This window comes from Pristiophorus japonicus, unplaced genomic scaffold (genome assembly GCF_044704955.1).
Source record: "Pristiophorus japonicus isolate sPriJap1 unplaced genomic scaffold, sPriJap1.hap1 HAP1_SCAFFOLD_549, whole genome shotgun sequence".
NCBI lineage: Eukaryota > Metazoa > Chordata > Chondrichthyes > Pristiophoridae > Pristiophorus > Pristiophorus japonicus.
This window is the reverse complement of record NW_027254456.1, coordinates 121,880-129,999: the sequence shown is the minus strand read 5'-3', so window position 1 is coordinate 129,999 and position 8,120 is coordinate 121,880. Positions and strand designations below refer to the sequence as shown.

Below are 8,120 nucleotides of genomic sequence, written 5' to 3'. Positions count from 1 at the left end.
CCCTCAAAATGGAATTGGATAAATGCTTGAAGAGGCACAATTTGCAGGGCATTGTGGAAAGATCTGGTACTAATTGGATAGCTCGTTCAAGAGTACGATGGACCAAGTGCTCTCCATCGGTATGTATGTTTTATGATAGTTTCAAATAAATGGCGCTGGTCATTTGCCCGTTCCATTATCCCACTTTATGTCTTTGCATATGCGTCTGTGTTTATACAACCGAATTGAAATGATGTGGGTTTCGGTAGCAATAAGACGCCAGTCACGCATTTCATCAGGGCGTGGTGGCCAAGTGGTAAGGCGTCGGTCTCGTAAACCGAAGATCATGGGTTTGACCCCATCTGTGCCTATCGATATTTTATCACTTTAAATGTCATATTTTGAAGCTTTTTCCTTTTTTACTATCAAAACACTTCATAAATTTGAACTAGCGCCATAAATCGCCTCTTAACATTTTCTATTCTAAGGTGAAAAATCGCAGCTTCTCCAGTCTCTTCGTATAAATGAGGTCCCCAACTCTGGCAGTAATCTAGTAAATCTATTTTGCACCCTCTCCAAGGGCTTGACTTCTTCCCTGAAGTGTGTATCCCACGCAACATTCCAGCTAAGACCTCATAAGTGTTTTATAAATGTTTGGCATAACTTCCTTGTTTTTATACTCTATTCGTCTATTAACAAAGGAAACGTCCCCATGCCTTTCAGATCTTGCCCCCTCTTTAAAATTGTACGTTTTAGAGCTGGTTACTACAATACAGGGAGCATTATGACCGGTTTCAGGATCATTGATCTCCAGAGGCAGATGCTGAAACGGGGATTTAAATTTTCATGTATAAATCTGGCCCCGTTAAAATTGTATATTAATTCACATTGCCTCTCCTCATCCTACCAAAATATTTCACTTCATAATTCTCTGCGTTAACTTACATCTGCTATGTGTCTGTTCATTTCACCAGTCAGTTATTTTCATTCTCCCTATTTGTGCCACTTAGTATCTGCTTTGTGTCCCTTTGCTCTTCTTTGTAGCTTTCCCATTCACCAGGATCTGTGCTATTTTTCGCATTTGTGTCCCTTTTTACTCTTAGTTTAAAGTGGTCCGTTACCTATTTAGTCGTCCATGCCTGTTTTCTTTGGCCCCTCAGGGGGATAAATTGATTCTGTACGACTTTTAATTATTTTTAACACCTCCTGTCGTTATAGCCATTAACAGATTTTTCCCAGTGTATTCTGGAAAGTCTCTCTCTCAGCCCCTTGAAGTCGGTCTTACAGAAATCTAGAATAGTAGTAGCTGTTTCACGTATCTCCCTGTCAAACGTTGTGTTGAAGTCGATCATGTTTTGATCGCTATTAAATACATTTTCACTTACCCTTAGGCTGTTGAATAAATCCGGCTCGTTACTCATTACTAAACGTAAATTGGCATGCCCCTTGTTCGTTCTGGAACATATTGTTGTAGAACTAGCCCGGACACACTCAAGAAATTCACAATTGTTCTGACAGGTGCTAGTCCGATTATCCCAATATATATGAAAATTTAAATCCCATATTAAAACCACACTGTCCTGAATACACGCTTGTCTAATCTCTACATTTATATAATCTATTGCTTCACAGCTGCGACTAGGGGGTATAAAGACAACTTCCACTATTGTCTAAAATCCTTTCCTATCTCTTAATTCTACTCATAACGTCTTCACGTCCGGCTTACTTGTAGTTAATCCTCGCTTAGAACTGAATCATAGAATCATGGTTATTTACAGTAGGGAAGAAGGATATTTCGGCCCATTCGGTCAACGCCGGCCAACAATGAGCTACCCAGAGGAATCCCATGTTTCAGCTTTTGGTCCGTAGCCCGGTAGGTTATTGCATTTCAAGTGCATATCCAAGCGTGTTTTAAATGTGGTGAGGGTTTCTGCCTCTACCATCCTTTCAGGCAGTGAGTTCCAGACACCCAACTTGCTCTGGGTGCAGACATTACCCGTCAATTCCCCTCTCAACTTGCTACCAATGACTTTAAATCTATCTCTCCTTGTTGTTGACCATTCTGCTTAGAAATATAGGTCCTTCCCATCCACTCTCTCTCGGCCCCTCAGAATTTTGAACACATCAATAATGTTTCCCCTCAGCTTCCAATGTCCCAATGAAAACAAACCCAGCCTATCGAATTATTACACAAAGCTAAAATTCTCCAGTCCATGCAACATCATCGTAAATCTCTTTTGCACCCTCTCTCGTGCAATTATATCTTTCCTGTACTGATGTGTACGCAGTACTCTAGCTGTGGCCCAAATAATGTTTTATATAGCTCAAGCATAATTTCACTGCTATTGTACAATTTATCTCAGCTAATAAAGGTAAGTATGCCGCATGCCTTCTCAACGAGCACGTTTTCTTTGCATTCTGAAACAGGGAGACAATGATGAAATATTACAACAACAACAACAACTTGCATTTATGTAGCGCCTTTAACATAGTTAGACGTCAGAGGGTGCTCCACAACAGCTTAAACCAAATTAAATAACGCTGACACCGAGCCACATAAAAGAGAAATTATGGCAGTTGCCCAAAACTTGTTCAAAGAGGTAGGTTTTAAGGAGCATACATCTTGACATCTTTTTGAAAGACTATAAGCCCAGAATATTAATCAGTGTTATTTCCTCTCGGTCTGAAAGTTGCGAGATGTTGGCTTTTGAAATGGACTCATAGGTGCCGAATTCATGATATCGTATAGGATATTCAGTGCAAAAACAGGCTTTTCTGCCCAACCTGTCAATGTCGACGTTGTGGTCCACTGGAGCATCCTCCCCTCTTTCCACATCGAGCACTATCAGCATAGCCCTCCATTCAGTTCTCCCTCATTTATTTATCTTACGGCTCCTTACATGCTTCTATAATATTTGATTCCACCTGTCTGGGGGTAGTAAGTTCTACATTCTTACCACTCTCTGGTTAAAAAAGGTTCTTCTTAATTCCCAATTTGATTTGTTGCTGATTTTTCTTATAATGATGGTCTCTAGTAATACTCTTCCCCACAAGTGAAAACACTCTGTATCTACTCTGTCAAAACCTTTCAGGATATTAAAGCGCTCTATTAGGTCACCCCTCAGACTTCTCGTTTCACTACAAAATAAATTGAGCCTGTCAATTCTTTCCTGATAGTATACGATCTTCTCCACACCATATCCAGAGCCTCGCTATCTTCTTTTTAATATGGCGACCATCTTTGTACACAGTACGCCTAATGTGGTCTAACTGTAGAGAGTTCTGCATTTGGTCGGTCTTGAACCCGGCGTGTCCAGCTGCCTGGTCTATTTAAAAGGGATCCGCACCTCATTTTTTGAGGAGACATTTCACAGCCATCCTATAGTAACTAAAGGCCGTTTGATTACAGAACTCGTTGTACATTTTCAACATTGTCGATCTGGGTGCACGGGCAGGACACGTCGTGAAGTGGACATTTTGTAGCGTGGTTCTGTACGGATGCAAAAAGAAATGGAATAGCCGAGTTGTGCTAGATGGCAGTGGAGAGGTTAAGGCAATGGACTGCTAATCGATTATGCTCATCTACTTTGTTAAGCGTTGGTTGCTGATAAACCTTCCAAGCATTTGACTGAATATTACATAAATTAGGCTTTGAATCTAAATCTCCAAAAAAACTGTCATTTCCTGATAACATTCCTTATCCATTAAGCTTTGCGCTCAGTGACTAAGTCAGGGTGATTTCTTATATTTCCTTGATGTGCCAACTGAATTTACTGACTGGAGGAATTGTATTAACTCCACGTGATCGGCTCGGCTCATCCTTGGGGCGAATTGCGAGTGGTGCGAGCAAATTCTGCAACTGTGTCATTACTGTTATTTAAGGAATGGGACATGACCCCTACAGGTCCTGCTATGCAAGTGGGCACAGTTCCATCGAACTCTCATGATGCTTAATCCCCTCTTAGCGGGACTGGAAAACCATTTTCAAGAAGGAGGCTCATGGTCTGCTCAGCAGAAAGTCAATGTTCTGCATGTTATTTCTGTCAGCTTTCCAACTGGACACAGGCGTCCAACTGCCGTGCGAGCATTGCTGACTATTCCAAGTCAAAAATATTGGAATGTGTTCACAAAACTAATCTTAAATATGTGACCTGTATTATCAAATAAGAATTTGCAGCATGAATAGCTCTTTATTGTCGTCTGTCTCGGCATTCTCATAATGTACACTCTACATTAAGCCAACTGTAATCGGTGCTGCTTTATTTCACTGCAAGCGCGAAGGGACATATCTGTGAACATATTTGCCCCAAATTTACACCACTCCTTTCCTATTGTGCACATCTTTCTTTAGCCATTTCTGCCCTTGTTGCAGGTTATATCAGCCCAGGCCGTCCATTGACGCCTGAGACTTAATCAGCGAAAAGCAGAGAAATACAAGAGGCAGAGACAGGGAGAGACAGAAAGATGCATGCGAAGACAATATCAGAAAAGGTCATTGCGTCTTGAGGGGAAATTCTTTTGCTCTATTGAACTGTTGTAAAAGCGCAAAACATAATTGGGCGACGGTTTAAACGTGCTTCGCTCCCTGCCGATCTCTCAGGCTCTGAGCGAGGGAAATGCAGTCCGCAACTGGAGCTCTTATTTATTCGAGCAATGAATGGAGCTTTACACAGTGTAGTGGCGAGCAGGTAAACCTGAGTGGATTTCAGGGCCAAAACATTAAACCTTCTGGCTATCGCAGACAGTTGCGGTTTGCTGCAAACAATTTCTTTCCAGCCTTAGAACCAGCCAACCCTGTCCTGCAGGGCTATGGGGAAAGGACAGAGGAGTGGGACCAGCAGAGAGCTGGCACGCTCACGATGGGACGAATGGCCTCCTGCTGTGCGGTAACCATTCTATTAAATTACAATTGGACTTTGATGGGACTCGAATCGACAAGTTTGAATGTTTCTCTAGAACAGAATCAGCGAGAAGTCCAATGCACGAGCATTGCAATACTGAGCACAACATTTTCAGCGAAATTTTCAGGAAAATCCTTGTTTCTATTGGATGTGGTGCAGGAATTATGTGGACATAACCAATGCCTTTATATATCTTCCCTTTGAAATCGAGTGTGTTTCCGGTACATTATTCTTTACATCAAAGTTAGTGATGAAATGTCAAAACGCTTCCACTCCATCCCATATGTAATTTCAACTCTCATCCTCCGTTACAATATTGTGTGCAAAAGGAAACTAAGTGCTAGAATAAAACAGTGAAACGTAGATTATGTTGGGGGATACATCAATTGTACTTTCGATTCCTTTAGAAATGTCACAAGCAAAACCATCAGCTCTTCTAGGTAAAGCTCGAACTCGCAACCTCGGCTTTTCCGGGGCTTGTATTACCATATAGGTACTGTGCCCGATCCGATTCCACCGCTATAAGTGCATGCAGATGCGGTGTGGTGTTGATGCTCCCATTATGCAGCTGCCTGTTCCACCTGTCTTATAAATCCTCGCCTATAAAATCTATTGAGGCTGGGGTCAATTGAAATTTTGAAGTTTCACATTGATCGATTTTTGTTTGGCAAGCATACGAAAATTTATGGAATCATCGCAGGCAAATGGAATTAAGAATTAGTCAGTTAAAAGTGACCGAAACAGAAACAGCTGCAAACAAACGTTGCTTTCTATTCATATTTAACAGCAACAATATCCGGTCCGTGCGCAACTATGTCGTGGTCAGAGAAAAACTCCCGAAGCTTCCAAAACTCCCGTGTCTTTTCTGTGGTTCTCTTTCCACTCCTCCCTTCGTCCTGCATGATGCCAGTTTTTAAACCTTGTTTGAATGTTGCTCTGGGCGAGGGCATTCTGCAGTCTCAAAACCATCTCTGCCGTTTCATTGCTTGATTTCTATGTTTATTAATTATGAAACTCCTTGAGCTACAATGGTAGCGCTTGCGTCAATACATTAAAAAGCGGTTTATTGGAAACACGTTGAGATCATAGTTTGGTTTTGGACAGAATTGAACCTATATCACTCAAGATGGACTGTCATATTGACAATAACCTATATCTTGTTATAAATGTTGGCTCATTAGTTCCGTTGTGTCAGATGAGCAATTGTTTGATCCCCTCAATTATTTCATGTGAGGAACAGGCACGGGTTTTCATTTAGTAATAGCCCACAGGTTGACACTGAGATAACCGTAGTGAGAGAGACAGACAGCACCATGGTACATGGCGGAATAGACACAACAGATGGATAAATAGAAAACGGCCTCTGACTCTGAAAAGACAAACATCACAAGCAAAAGCTCGAACTCACAACCTCGGCATTTCCCAGACATACACTCTCATATGAGTACCGCGCGCTAAACGATTGCGCCACGGCCTATGCTATCAGATGACCCATCATACAGCTGCCTGTTCCACCTATCTTACAAGCAAGAAGACAAGGAAGGCAAGGAATCATCGAATCAGTCAACACAGACTAAAGCTGTTCATCCCACCGTGTCTGTGCCGGCTCTCTGCAAGAAGCCTTCAGTTATTGAGACTCCATAGATTTTCGCCATAGACGTGTTTTATTTTTGTGTGTAATGTTTTGTTCTTTGCAATGAATTTGGATGTCCTTGGGTGAAATATATAAATATATTTGTGCATCTATATGTGAGTTGTAAATTAAATTGTGTGGAACCTTGATAATCAAATTGTTTGCGTTCATATCTGTTTTATTATAAATGTATTTGTTTTTATGTCTGTTTTTTTCTGAATTTATTTCTAAGTATCGCTGTGCTACAATTGTATTTACGTTTATTTGCTAGGTGTTTAAAAGTAACATAGATACAAAGGTACACACTGAAAATACATTTTTAACAAATACAGATGCTCCACAATAATATTATAAATAACTTTGTTGCTTTCAAATGTATAAACACTAAAACAGATATACAAACTTTATTTATATCCCACAGAACAAATTGTAACTTGACACAGAGACACCAGAATATATTTAGTGCTATCACTGATCAAAGAACATTTTACTCTCTACGGTGCTCAGCAAATTCTGCTGTGCCTGTGTTTCCTCTGCTTGTGCTCGGTGTAAGGGAACGTTTGGGCGGGCCGTGGTATATTGTTTCCCAAGGCTGGGCTGAAATGTGCTGTCTGAGGCCACATTCAGTGCTATAGTTGATATATAATAATCATCTGGATTTTAGGTATAAAGGCATAATAACAACATCTACAGATGTTTCAGCCCGGTACACAAATCCACTGCCAAATTAGTTCAAATGCTCACCCGCCCCAGTAGTTAACCTTAGCGCAAGCTCTAATGATGTACAACTCGACAACCCAACCCGGTAACAGGTCCCTCCTGTGCGAGATCTGGTCCCAAAGCCCCACGATTCTGCAGCCGACCTCGTGCACCGTTTATCCATAGACACGTTGTCATTTCTAAATTCAATAGCGCGGGGCACTGGGAATAATCCACAGAATACCTTTTTGGTCCTGCTCATTAATTTTCTCAATTGCACTTGAAACTCTGACTGAAGGAACTCATCCCCTTGTTTCCTTCTGTCATTGGTTAGCACATAGATCACGGCTGCTCCCCTTCACCTCTCAGAATGTTCTGCACCCACTCAGTGATGTTCTTTACCTGGCAGCAGGGAGGATATACAGCACGCATGACTCACGTTTGCCGTTGCAGAAAGGTACTGACTTTTGAATCCCCAATGACGTCAACTTATGTTACTTTTTAGTTTCAAAAGCAAAGTACTGCGAATCCTGTAAATCTAAAATGAAATCGGAAAATGTTGGATATACTCAGCCAGTCAGGCAGCATCTCTGGAAAGATTTCTGATGACGGGGTTGTGATTAAATTTGATTGACGTGAAGCGTCAACAATGCAATCCAGATACGGTCCGATATTTTAATCCCAAAGCGCCAGTTTGTGGGTTTTGAATCCAATGCGGATACCACGCATTAATCTGGAAGCTAAATTGTTGTTGTTCTGGTAAAGTCGCAACACCACAGGACTGCAATAAAATATCCAAGTCTTTAAGATTAACATATGTTTTACAATTAATAAAATGAGCCAGTTCCAAAAGACATTCAATCTTCAAACGGTTAACTTCTGCCATTTAATTTCCACAATGTCTGCCG

General features: G+C 41.2%; 1 non-coding gene across 1 annotated transcript; it reads left to right on the top strand.

The window, feature by feature from the left end:
- Positions 1-278: 278 nt before the first annotated feature.
- Positions 279-349, top strand: trnat-cgu (transfer RNA threonine (anticodon CGU)). The gene has a single exon. It is a non-coding gene; the product is annotated as a tRNA-Thr (tRNA).
- The last annotated feature ends 7,771 nt before the right edge of the window (positions 350-8,120 follow it).